General features: G+C 40.8%; 1 protein-coding gene across 1 annotated transcript in view; it reads right to left on the reverse strand.

The window, feature by feature from the left end:
• Positions 1–13,367, reverse strand: part of DNER (delta/notch like EGF repeat containing) — a 246,232-nt gene that overhangs the window by 91,689 nt on the left and 141,176 nt on the right. The window lies entirely within an intron of this gene.

Consider the following 13,367-nt stretch of genomic DNA (forward strand, 5'->3'; position numbering starts at 1 on the left):
TATGGGGGGAAAAAAAAAGGAACAAATGTAATAATCTGAACAATAAAGATTTAATTAAAAAAAAAAAGAAAAAAAAAAACAAAAGGAAGATAAACAATCCAATCAAAAAATGGGCAAAGGACCTAAATAGACACCTTTCAAAAGAGGACATTCAAAAAGCCAAGAGACATATGAAAACATGCTCAAAGTCACTAATCATCCGAGAGATGCAAATCAAAACAGCAATGAGGTACCATCTCACACCTGTCAGACTGGCTATCATCAACAAATCAACAAACAACAAGTGCTGGAGAGGATGTGGAGAAAAAGGAACACTTGTGCACTGCTGGTGGGAATGCAGACTGGTGCAGCCACTATGGAAGACAGTATGGAGTTTCCTCAAAAAACTGAAAATGGAACTCCCATTTGACCCTTTGATCCTACTTCTAGGAATATATCCCAAGAAACCAGAAACACCAATCAGAAAGGATATATGCACCCCTATGTTCATAGCAGCACAATTCACCATAGCTAAGATCTGGAAACAGCCTAAGTGCCCATCAGTAGATGAATGGATTAGAAAACTGTGGTACATCTACACGATGGAATACTATGCTGCTGTAAAAAGGAAGGAACTCTTACCATTTGCAACGTCATGGATGGAACTGGAGAGCATTATGCTAAGTGAAATAAGCCACTCAATAAAGGAAAAATACCACATGATCTCACTCGTTCATGGACAATAGAGACCATTATAAACTTTTGAACAATAATAGATACAGAGGCAGAGCTGCCTCAAACAGATTGTCAAACTGCAGCGGGAAGGCCGGGGAGGGTTGGGGGGCAGGAGGTAGGGGGGTAAGAGATCAACTAAAGGACTTGTATGCATGCATATAAGCATAACCAATGGACATAAGACACTGGGGGATAGGGGAGGCTAGGGGACTGTCTAGGGCGGGGGGATAAAATGGATACATATGTAATACCCTTTGTAATACTTTAAGCAATAAAAAAAATAAATAAATAAATAAAACAAAAAAAATGTTCTATTATTTTATGTTAACAATTACTCATTTATTTCAGCCCTTTGTGTTCAGCATGTCTATCGAAATAAACTTACATTTCTATGAAAATTGGAGCTTTTATTTTTTTGCTCCCACATAAACTTAAACCTTATTTGGCCCATGTTAGCCTTTGAGTTTGACATGCTTGGTGTAGACAGCAAGAGGAAACCCTGTATTGCTGGCTCAGATGCTATTCCTGGTTTGTCTACCTCCCTGACTTTGGGCAAGTAGTTTATAATTTTTATAACTTTGTTTCCTGTTCAACCTCACTTCAATAATAGGCAAAAAATAAAAGGAGATGTGCTATGACTGAAAGATTCTATTATTTATGTTGTGATTTTTAAAATTTAACTGTTGAAAGATCTAAAATGATACAACAGATATGCGACAACACTTATCCCATAGGATTCCCGTCTTCAGCTGGTATTCAGGTCTTCCTCTGGTCATTCATAACTTGAACCTAGATTTACTTTCCTATTGGATCAATACTTCTCCTTTGCCTTAGTCTTCACATCTATTTTCCTCTAAATAGATCATTTTATAGTTTACATACCTTTCTGAATAGTCTGAAGTTCAATCCAAAGAGAGAGATTGTAAATAAACAACAAAGCAAAACAGAGAGCTGATATAAGGGATCAATTCAGCCTTCTTTATGGAGAGTGAATGCAATTATTCAACCCCTTGTTTTCCTACTGAAATGAGACTATACATATAAACTTAGAATACTGGTATCACAGCCTAAATTCCAAGAGGTTTGTTTTGCTTGACTATACAATCCCTGATACTATGGACTTTGATTAAAGACATTTCTTCAGCATTTGGAGGAGGGAAAAAATGATATCTTTATTTTACCATGAAAGTTTTATTTATATTATAGAGTCCCTGCTCTGGTCAATGCATTTCTTACTTTATTGAATTTATACTCACACAAATGGAAATAACACCAGCAAAGGAGGGAAGGTCCTATCATTCATTTTAATTAAATCTTATCTCAATAAAGGTTTGTTGCTTTTATCATTTTAATATTGAACAATTGGCAGGTTATATCTAATAAATGTGTTTCTACAGGAGATTTAGAATCATTATAATTTCCAGACTAAATTCATCCAAATATCTAACTCAGGGGCGGCAAAAGGTAAGTTCACAGGCAAGGTGAATCTTGCTTGCTTTCAAACTTTTTATTAATCTATAATATTCACATGAAACAATTTCATTTGGGTGATAATTCAGTCCTCCAACTCTGAATAATAGAGTAAATCTGCATACAAATTTTGAATGTAAGAATAATAACAGTGCTTTATACCCCTTTCAAAATTCCCTTAGTTAATGTATCACATTTTAACCATTTTGATGCTTGTAGTGTCTTTTCTAACTCATATATGACTCTTGGAATAGGATACTTATATATAGGTTCTGTGACATAATTGAAAAAAAATATATTGGGTCTGTGCCACAGATCCCTGGCACAGAGCTGCTAAGACCCTTGTAATTTCCTAAATGATAAAAGCACTAAGAACACCTTTTGCTCTACTATTTGGTCTTTGAGCCCAGTTCCTAAAAACAAGCTCCTTAGTCCCTTACAATTTCCTGGGTGACAGGAGTGACTTATGTTCTAATGAAATGACTCTGGGTGGGCTCCTGGATGGCTGCTGGGTGGGGGCTGGTCACCAGAAAGACCAAGCCATGATCAGAAGCTTGGAATTTTCGGCTCCACCCCAATCCTCCAGAGTGGGGAGATAGATTAGAAATGGAGTTAATAACTGATCATGCCTACATGATGAAACCTGCACAAAAACCCCAACTGTACAGTGGTCAGTGAGCTTCCAGTCTGACAAACACAAGGAGGGTGATGTACCCCAACTTCACAGGGACAAAAATTCCTTGACTCGGGACCCTTCCAGACTTCACCCCATGAATTTCCTCATTTGGTTTTTCATCTCTATCCTTTATCATATTCTTTAATAAACAGGTAAATGTAAGAAGTTTGTCACTGAGTTCTGTGAGTTCCTCTAATAAATTAATCAAACCCAAGAAGAGGTCATGGGAACCTCCAATCTATAACCAATCAGAAGCTCGGATGAGATAGCCTAGGCTTGCGACTGTCATCTGAAGGGGTAGGGGCAGTCTTGTGGGACAGAGCCCTTAACCTGTGGGATTTGATGCTTTGTCTAGGTAGATACAGTTAGAATTTTGTAAATTGTTAGATACCCAGCAGGTGTCTGAGAATTGCTGGTTGGTGTGGGGAAAACCTCTATAGATTTGATGATCACAAGTGTCAGAAGTGAAGTGCTCCCTACAAAGGCAAAGAAACCCACAGGAGAAAGAAACACACAGTAAGGAAGAACTGGGTTTTCTCTACACAGAAAGGTGGAAAGCTAAGTTTTTCTTTTAGAAGTTCTTTATTCGGAAAGAAAGGAAAGGCATGTTGAATTCCCTAGAGCTCGGTATCCTCATCAATAGATGGAATAATGAAAATGTCCATGTCACAGGGCTGTGGGGTGTGGAAGTCCTTGAGCCAGCACAGATCTATCTAAGTGCTAGGGAAAAAACAGTAAGCTCACTTCCTCTTTCATGTGCTCAGGTGCAAACAAAGGCTGATACACCTAGCAGCGTGGCTGCCATGCACATCAGTCCTTGGTGCAAAGCCAATCTTGAATACATAATTTTTTGCAATTATAATTTTTAGATGCACATGTTGGAAGGAAATAAAGCTCCTATGAGCTGGCCCAAATTCCTGTTTTCTCTGGGGGCTGCATAAATGGGCTTCTGCTATGGAATGGGCTCAAGGTCATTTTGTTGCCAGATAAACACTTCTCCTAGAGCTTCTTAGGCTCCGCTAAAATAAAAGTAGTTTTGTTTATTTGGTACAACAGCTGTCTGAGAATGGCTCAAAATGCCACCTGCCTCCCCTGTCGCTAAACGAGGGAGACATGAAAACCAAACCAAGGCTCAGATTTGCTGCCAAATTTGATAAATCTCACCTCTCCCAACCCTGGTCCCTGTTCTCATACCCAACACCTCCAGGAGGCACCTGCCTTCTAGAATTATCTACTATTCTCTTTCCTACTGAAATCAACCCCTGACTGAACTAAGTTATTCTAGTCTTAATGACAGATAACACCTTAATGGGATACCATTTTAGGGCCATTTGCATTTAAATAGGAAATCATGTTGTAATTACATAGGAATGAAGCTCAAATAGCAGGATTGCAGGCATCCTGCCATGCGGATGTGTCAAGGAAATTTGGGATGAAGGAACCTCCCTCAATATCCTTGAATCTTACACCAAGTAGGCACCCCCCAACCCACTGCCTTCTGTCCAAAAGGATGGGCAACTTAATTGTACCAATGTCAAGTCACTTTTATTTTTTCGAAGTATTTTTAAAAGATTTTTTTAGTTCCGAAATAAAGACTTTCAAAATAAAACATTTTTAAAAAATTATCTCCTAGTACTACTGTTGGTTGGTAACTATGGTTTTGTCATTTTTTAGAAGACCCTTTTATTAGTATCCTTCTTAGAGAACAATTATATATTCATGAGTATTACTGGCTACAATTGATATTTGTCAACAATTTTATTTAACTACAAAATTAAAAATACATTTAGCTGAGGAATGCTTCAAAACAATGGGTAAGAAGACAAGGCAGTTGATTGCCCATTTCTTTTGTAGTTTTTTAAATATATTTTATTGCTTTCAGAGAGGAAGGGAGAGGGCAAGAAATATAAAAACATCAATGATGAGAGAGAATCCCTGATCCACTAACTGCCTCCTGCATGAGCTCCACTGGGGATTGAGCCCACAACCTGGGCAAGTGCCCTGACTGGGAATTGAACCATGACCTCCTGAGCCAAACCAGCTGGTCCTAATTGCCCATTTCTGTGGCCAACAGCCCCAACACTTGTCACAGGACAGATTTTAAAAGCAAAACAACAACAAACAAAATGTTAGCATATAGAGTATATGCTATTGAGTTTGATTCAGAAATTCAAGTATCAACTTTCTCCCAACAACTGTCTTTCAAAATTAGAACTCTGAAAAGGAAATTAAACATGAGTCTAACCTCCAAATGATTTCCACTGAAGTCAGTTAAGTTCAGTCATGCAGGCCAGAAGCATTCTTGGGTAGTTCAAAAGAAGATGAGTGGAAGCACTTCCAAGGACAACAGGGCTGGAATGCCAAGGGCAACAGGGCCATTGGAAGGTGGCTCTTGATGGAGGCAACAGAAGCCATTTCCATTGGTTTGTACATCACAAGTGCCAGCTATAATTTGTAAAGTTCTTTACAAAATGCTTCTGTGGTAGGCATTTAGACAGACATGAGCAGAACAAGGAGATGGGCCAGGTACAGAAGGTCACCAGGGTGGAAAGCCTGGGTGCCTAGCAACAGGCAAAACTGGGAAAACAAGGACCTTGCCCCAGGGTCACCTTTCCCCTAGCATATCGCTGGTCATGTGGTTCAGATCCTCCCCTGGCATGTCATTTACTATGCAGTAGATCCTCTTGGAGGAGGAGCAAGGGGTCAAAGAGTGGCCTCATTCAACTCCCTCACATGCCCTTGCACCAATCACTTCCTTAACCATTAACTCTTAAGTGTAACATCTAGGCCTCAGTTGAGTTTTACCTTCAGGCCCAAAAAAAGCAGCAAAACCAGACAAGTGATGCCATGGCTGACCTCAGAACCAGCTGTACTGACTAGTGACCCCCTGTCCAGGTCTGACCTATCAGTAGAGACCACAACATTTAGAAAGGACACATTTGGAAAACTGATGAATATTCTATTGAGATCCTCCCCTGAAACCTCCAGATAAATGCCCTCAAGACAGAGGACACAGTATGAGTTCCCATAGGGAGCACACCTTTTCCCACCCTTTTCCCCAGGGGAGATTTCCTTGCCTATCTTTTCCTCCTAAGTTCCAAGGGCCCTTCATTTGTCTCTGTGACTTGTTTCCTGAGCCCACACCAATTGGCTCACTTTTCCTACCTCTGTGACTTTCTAAATAAACTTTTATAGTTTGAGTCTTGGCTTTGAATTCTTTCTTAGCCAGAACTCAAGAACTGAGGTTGCTGAACCAAGGTCCAATCGCCAGTGACATTCTGGTGCCGTCTCGCTGCCAACACTTCCATATATATAAGCTCATTTCAAATTCCATTATGACTTTCCAGCACCTATGTGGGTCTGTGCTATACCTCCACATTGCACAAGTCACAGCTCTGTGACATGGGCATGCTCATCATTCCCATCATCAGACGGAGACACTGATGGAATTACATGATGCAATTTCAGTAGTAGGAGAGTCATATCTTGACCCCTACTCTACCCTACGTCTACTGGCCTCCACTGGGCCACAAAGCCTCAGACTTCATCAGAATGATCTGTACAAATGTGGAAGCCACACTGACATTGTCTGGACCAAGTACCAGAACAGCTATCTTTAAACACAGAGATATTTGTTGTAGACTTGACTTCTCTCTCCAACAAGATGACAAAAATAATAAGGGCTTCATATGCTTTCTAACTGATCTACACAAAACTAAAAGTTAGTACCTTTGGAAGTACTATCAAATTTCAAAATTTCAACCCTTATTAAAATCATGACACTTAATGCCTGAGAGCCTCAATATCCCCATCCAATAACAGGAGTGAAGAAAATGTCCATGTCACAGGGCCCTACTGAGGGGAATATTCTTTCTACCAGGATGCAGCAATGAAACTGTTGTCTCATATCATCCTGGAAATTTAAACCAAGCAGAATTTTACGGGGTATATTCTATTAGATTGCACAATGAATTATTCTTATGGTAGAAGATGGAAGTATAATATGATAATAACCTAAATATGGAAGCCCATACTTCTTCCATTTTTATTTATTTTAGCAACCTAAAGAAGCCCTAAGACAAAAGTCAACTTTAGCTGCTGCTTCTGACTTTAGATAGCACAACATATTATCTTTTTTATCCCCAAAATCTTCCATGTGTTCAGAGAAACTAAAAATAGAGGAGCAGGCTATGATTGAAAAATCAATGAAAGTAATTCAAGCTTAAAGAAAAGTGACCAGATTCCAGTACAAGTTCCCACAGTCTGTGACCGTGGGCTGTGGGACAGTCACACCCTTAATCTAATCAAACTTCCAACTAGCCATGGCCTTTGCCATTTGTCTTGCTGAAGGTTCTTTTTCCATTCCAGACCCTACAAAACTTCCTGAGCAGATTGCTTCATCATCACTTCAACTGATGCTTTCCTGATATGTAGCTCATTCTTTTAATATTTTAATGTGCGCTGACCATTAATGCCTCTTGCATCAATGTTTAATTTGCCTGATTTATATAATTTTATTCAACTGTCTGTTACTGACACCATCTGATGGCAACTACCTATTATACTTTGCTTATCAGCACTGAAATATATACTAAATCAAACTGAGACCAGAGAATACAAAGAAAAAGGCTAAAGATAAACTGCAATGAAGAAAGCATGTAAAGAAATGGAAATGGTTAGTAGAAAAGAAAAATAAAAAACATGGTAGTGAAGTTAGGAAAGCACTTACTTATTAAATTATAATGTGGAAAGAGAATAAAAAGCGAAAAGTAAATTTTCTAAGTTTTTTCTAGATGTAGACACTAATACCCATGCATAATTATTTGTGGAATGTATAAATGCTACTGTATAAGCTGCCACCAGTATTTCTTCTATTCATGTGCTTCATTTTCCCCTAGTCTCCTGCCAAAATATTGTGACTGTGCTAAAAACAGATGTGTGACAGTTCTGATGTCCTCCATAATTAATGACCTTTGATTCTGGACAGCTCTGAAACATTCCACATTTGCTGGCCTCTGCTGACTCCTAGAAGGAGTCAGCCCTTGTCCTCTGTGCCCTTCTTTCCACACTCAAGCGTTACATGATATCCCACTGCACATGTCACACAGTCACCTCTGTCTGAGGTTGAGACACAGCTCGAGTTTCCTGCCCGGAATCTGGGTGGAAACCAAGTACAGTCATAGAGAGAGGGTGGATTGTGTTCAGGGCAGCAGTCCAAGGGCCTGTGGTAACCTTGCTCCATTTATCCATCACTGCACAGCTGTTGTATTCCAGGGAGAGCTTGCTCGTTCCTTTCTGGAGCCAGATTCTTTTTTCCTTATTGGTTTGGAAATATCCTGCTCAACTGAAGAATTATCATTAAATTACAAAATATCCTCCAGTGTGAAGTTGGAAAGGATTAATGCTCGTGGCTCATAAATGCTTATCTTAGCCTCAAAAATGCCCCATATGTCAAAGGAAGTGGAGTACAGAATGAGGTCCTTCTTGCTGATGATTAACAGACATGGAGGTTGGGCCAAGTTTCTGGGGATTATTCTTGGAATACAAGAAGAAGGCAATCTGAAGGAAGAAACCCTTACAAGGATTCAGGTCAGTCTGACGGGTGTGGGGTGATGATGGTCCTACCCTTTCCTCACAGAGGTGGTGGGTTCCTGGCCAGTTTCCAGTTGAGGCAATATTTGAGTAGCATCTTCTCTGAATCTGCCTTATCTCACATTCCATAGAAATAAACCAAACTTTTAAATGGATGTCAGGCCAAGAATAACCTGGGATTGAGCAGATATCCCAGTGCTCACTTAGCCTGGACCAGTATCAGGTGGCTCCATTCAGAGGCAGAGCCATCTCCAATCCCCAGGAGCTGGACTATGTTATGTCTGCAATGATTTCTTTCCCTATAACCAAGATTGCACAAAGGTGATATGACTTCAGTTTTGATGGGAAAATTAAAAGTGTTTTTTTCCTAAGACAAAGCACAGAGTATGAGATTTTAGAAAACAAAATAAAAAATCACAAAAATCTTTCTCTGATCAACATTATTAGTCATTAGGAAAATGTAACTCAAAACTACAACCAGATAACACTGCACACACACTAGGGTGGCAAAAGTCAAAAGGAAAAGGAAGGGAAGGGAAGGGAAGGGAAGGGAAGGGAAGGGAAGGGAAGGGAAGGAAGGGAAGGGAAGGGAGGGAGGGGAGGGAAGGGAAGGGAAGGGGAGGGGAGGGGAGGGAAGGGGAGGGGAGGGGAGGGGAGGGGAGGGGAGGGAAGGGAAGGGAAGGGGAGGGGGGAGGGGAGGGGAGGGGAGGGGAGGGGGGAGGGGAGGGGAGGAGAGGGGAGGGGAGGGGAGGGGAGGGGAGGGGAGGGGAGGGGAGGGGGGAGGGGAGGGGAGGGGAGGGGAGGGGAGGGGAGGGGAGGGGAGGGGAGGGGAGGGAAGGGAAGGGAAGGGGAGGGGGGAGGGGAGGGGAGGGGAGGGGAGGGGGAGGGGAGGGGAGGAGAGGGGAGGGGAGGGGAGGGGAGGGGAGGGGAGGGGAGGGAAGGGAAGGGAAGGGAAGGGAAGGGAAGGAAAAGAAAAGAAAAGGAAAGGAAAAGGGAGGGAAGGGGAGGGGAGGGGAGGGGAGGGGAGGGGAGGGGAGGGAAGGGGAGGGGAGGGGAGGGAAGGGGAGGGGAGGGGAGGGAAGGGGAGGGGAGGGGAGGGGGAGGGGAGGGGAGGAGAGGGGAGGGGAGGGGAGGGAAGGGAAGGGAAGGGAAGGAAGGAAGGGAAGGGAAGGGAAGGGAAGGAAAAGGAAAGAAAAGGAAAGGAAAGGAAAGGAAAAGAAAAGAAAAGAAAAGAAAAGAAAAGAAAAGAAAAGAAAAGAAAAGAAAAGAAAAGAAAAGAAAAGAAAAGAAAAGAAAAGAAAAGAAAAGAAAAGAAAAGAAAAGAAAAGAAAAGAAAAGAAAAGAAAAGAAAAGAAAAGAAAAGAAAAGAAAAGAAAAGAAAAGAAAAGAAAAGAAAAGAAAAGAAAAGAAAAGAAAAGAAAAGAAAAGAAAAGAAAAGAAAAGAAAAGAAAAGAAAAGAAAAGAAAAGAAAAGAAAAGAAAAGAAAAGAAAAGAAAAGAAAAGAAAAGAAAAGAAAAGAAAAGAAAAGAAAAGAAAAGAAAAGAAAAGAAAAGAAAAGAAAAGAAAAGAAAAGAAAAGAAAAGAAAAGAAAAGAAAAGAAAAGAAAAGAAAAGAAAAGAAAAATAGCAATTGTTGGTGAGTATATGAAGAAGTTTGAATTCCCATGTATCACTGGTAGGAATGTAAAATGGTTCTTTGGCAACTGTGAGAAACAATGAACATTTCCTCAAAAAGCTAACATAGAATTGCCATATGATCCAGCAATTCCACTCCTTAGGTATACACCCAAAAGGACTGAAAACAGATATTCCAACTAATACTTGTACTCACATGTTCACAGCAGCACTAGTCACAACAGCAAGAGCTAGAAACGATTAAAATGTCCACCAATCATAAATGGATAGACAAATTATTGTCCATCCACACAATGGAATATTACTCAACCATAAAGAGGAATGAAGTACTGACACACGCTACAACATGAATGAACTTTGAAACATTGTGTTAAGGAAAGGAAGCCAGATGCAAACTGTCACATATCTCATTTATGTGAAACATCAAGAATAGTAAATCCATAGGGACAGAATGCCGAAGGATGTTGCCAGGGGCTGGGGAGGGGATGGGGAGTGACTGCTGAATGGGTACAGCGCTTCCTTTGGGGAGATGAGAACTAGATAGATGTGGTGGTCACATCTGATTGTACTGAATGCCATTGAATTGTTCACCTTAAAATGGGTTAAATTTGTATTAGATGAATTTCACCTCAATTCTTTAAATTGTTTTAATACTCTGTTAAGACTGGTGCCTGACATCCCTTGCCTCAAAGAAGGGAGTTTTGTTTCCTTTTCTGCAGATCTCTGCACCTTCTCTCCCACCACTCCTTTTGATTCCATCTTCTCTGGAATCTTCCTCCATTGACTACATCCCTCCCCCCACCTGTCACATCTGCCAGCTTCTTTCCTTCTGTTTATTTCAATGTGGCACATCTTCTGCTCTAGTAATAAAAACCCTCCTTTTGACCCAGTTGCCCACTCTCTCCCTCCACTCCGTGCCAAACTTATCAAAAGGGCAAGGCATGTTGGTGACCCAAGTCCCTCCTTGCCCCTATGATCTGGCTTCCTGCCCACTACCATCGCTGCCCTCCCAACAGCAAGATCCTGGTTGGATTCTCCCACCTCCTGCCCAGGGAAGCAGCCAATTTTCTGAAAGGCAATCCCTTCATTTCCTTGCTCCTCTTTACTATCTAAAGAGCTTGCAACAATAACCACCGAAAAGGTTGCAGAAGGAAAAATGCCAATTTCACTTGGAATGTCCTTGAAGCAGTAAAATTAAAATTTGATGAAATCTCAAGCCTTACACATCTTTTTAACATTCTGGTAACAAAATGGCGGGGCGGGGGTGGGGAGGAGAACATAAAGCATTCCTGCTGCTCCCCAAAGCCCAGGGGTTGTCTCAGTAAACACATGCAGTTCTTTGAGGCAGGACCTAATGATCCCATTTTTCATGGAACACCTTTTCTCCTTGAAAGAAGGACTCACAGGCAAACTAGGCTTCTTCGGAATTGGCCATTCAGCAGGTACTTTCTCTCAAATGAACCGAGGAAGATTGCCCCTTCAAGGAAAACAACCAGTAGTTATTGTTGTCAGAGATAACATTTGAGCTTTAAAAGCCTTAAAGGAGAAATTAGGATTTTGGAAAACTTTTATCTTTCATTATGAGCTTGACAAACCCCCAATACCTAAAGACAGTTTTGATGAGATTGGTGGTGATATTAATCACGATGTGATTTTTAGGATTATTATATAATGAAAAGTATCAACATTTGGAAGCCCTGTATAAGTCCATTACTTTCCAAATGACCAATCTGTGTTGTTATAAAAACCATTCATCAGTAGGAAATCCAAAATGCAGAACAGACCAATGGATTTTAATGTACCAGAGTACAAGAGATCATTGATATGGTTTCAGATTCCACATTCAATTAAACTTTATGAATCTGCCACTTGTCCAGTTCTCAAGTATTTTCAAGATACTCCATTATCTACAAAGGCTATTAAAACACTTCTCCTCTTTCCAACTGAGAATCTGTACGAGGCTCAATTTTCTTTCTATACTTCAATCAAAATAACACTTCACAATAGATCACATATAAAAGCAAAGGTAAAAACCCAGCTCTCTTCTTTGGAGCCAGATATTAAAGAGATTTGTAAAAATGAAAACGGTGTCTTGCTTCTCACTAAATTCTTTTTTGCTTTGGAAAATATAGTTACTTTTGATAAAGGTGTCATTTTTGATAATATGTGATGGGTTTATTAATTAAAAGCAATAACAAATATTTAATACCTTAGTTTTAATTTAATGTAATAAATATCAGTAGATGGAGCCCAATAACCAAGAGTTCTTTGGGGACCTCAATGATTTTGTAAAATGCAAGGGAGTTCTGAGACCAAAAAATCAGAAAAGCACTGGGCTAAGTGAAGTCAAACATATTTGTAAATAAAAGTGCAAACACCACATCCACTGGAGGAGCCTTCACATGAGTCTGTAGCTATCAGCAGAGAATGGGGGCCAAGGTCTAGAGACTGAGGCACAAGGATGGCCAGCAGGGAGCTATTCTGAAAGGGAGGGGAGATCTCTCTAATACCAGGAAGGAGCCTGGACTCTGTCTGTCATTGAGACACATTCTGTCCAGTTGGGGGGAAGTTATGCTGGACAATCCCCTAACACACCACAGGTCATTCTGAATTACCTAGCACTCCCTCGCTGGAAGGATAAGCTGCAAAGGCAGGCTGATTCTTAGAAGCTCAGAGGATGTCACGAAGGAAAAGACAAATAAAAGCTCCAAACTGTCAGACTTCAGGAAGACAGATGAGTCCATTTGTACTTTTTGTTATTGCTATTTGCACTTTAAAGCCATATTTGAGGTAACTGTCAAAAACAGCAGTCCATGATAGGGAACATTTAAATGATTTCTTTCCCCCTACTAATATGAAAGAAATACCTCAAATGGGCACTGACTAGATATTTAATTAGAGGAAGGCTGCAGAAGTTGATGTTTCAGAGGAGATTTGGGCATCAGGTGAAGGTCAAGTCAATGATTCCCGATGCCAGCGTTTTGACCTTCAACGTCTGGAGAGCAGGGAGTCAGGTGGTTTTCCTCCCTTGTGTTTTGTTGGGTGAAGCTCCATGCCTGACACATAGAGGTGCTCACAGAATGCTGGGTGAGAGAACGGAAATGTGCAGAAATAAATGACTATCCTAGATGAGTAGTGGCATAAACTCCTTTGGTGTGTGTGAGCAAAGCACCGTGATGCTTTCCAGATCCCTAAAGGGGATGTCCTCCTCAGGCAAAGCCCTTCAGCTTCATTATTCCCAGCAGCTCATGCTAAGTTCACTGAATTATGGACTGAAAAAT

The sequence above is a fragment of the Myotis daubentonii genome, chromosome 7 (genome assembly GCF_963259705.1).
Source record: "Myotis daubentonii chromosome 7, mMyoDau2.1, whole genome shotgun sequence".
NCBI classification, from domain to species: Eukaryota; Metazoa; Chordata; class Mammalia; order Chiroptera; family Vespertilionidae; genus Myotis; species Myotis daubentonii.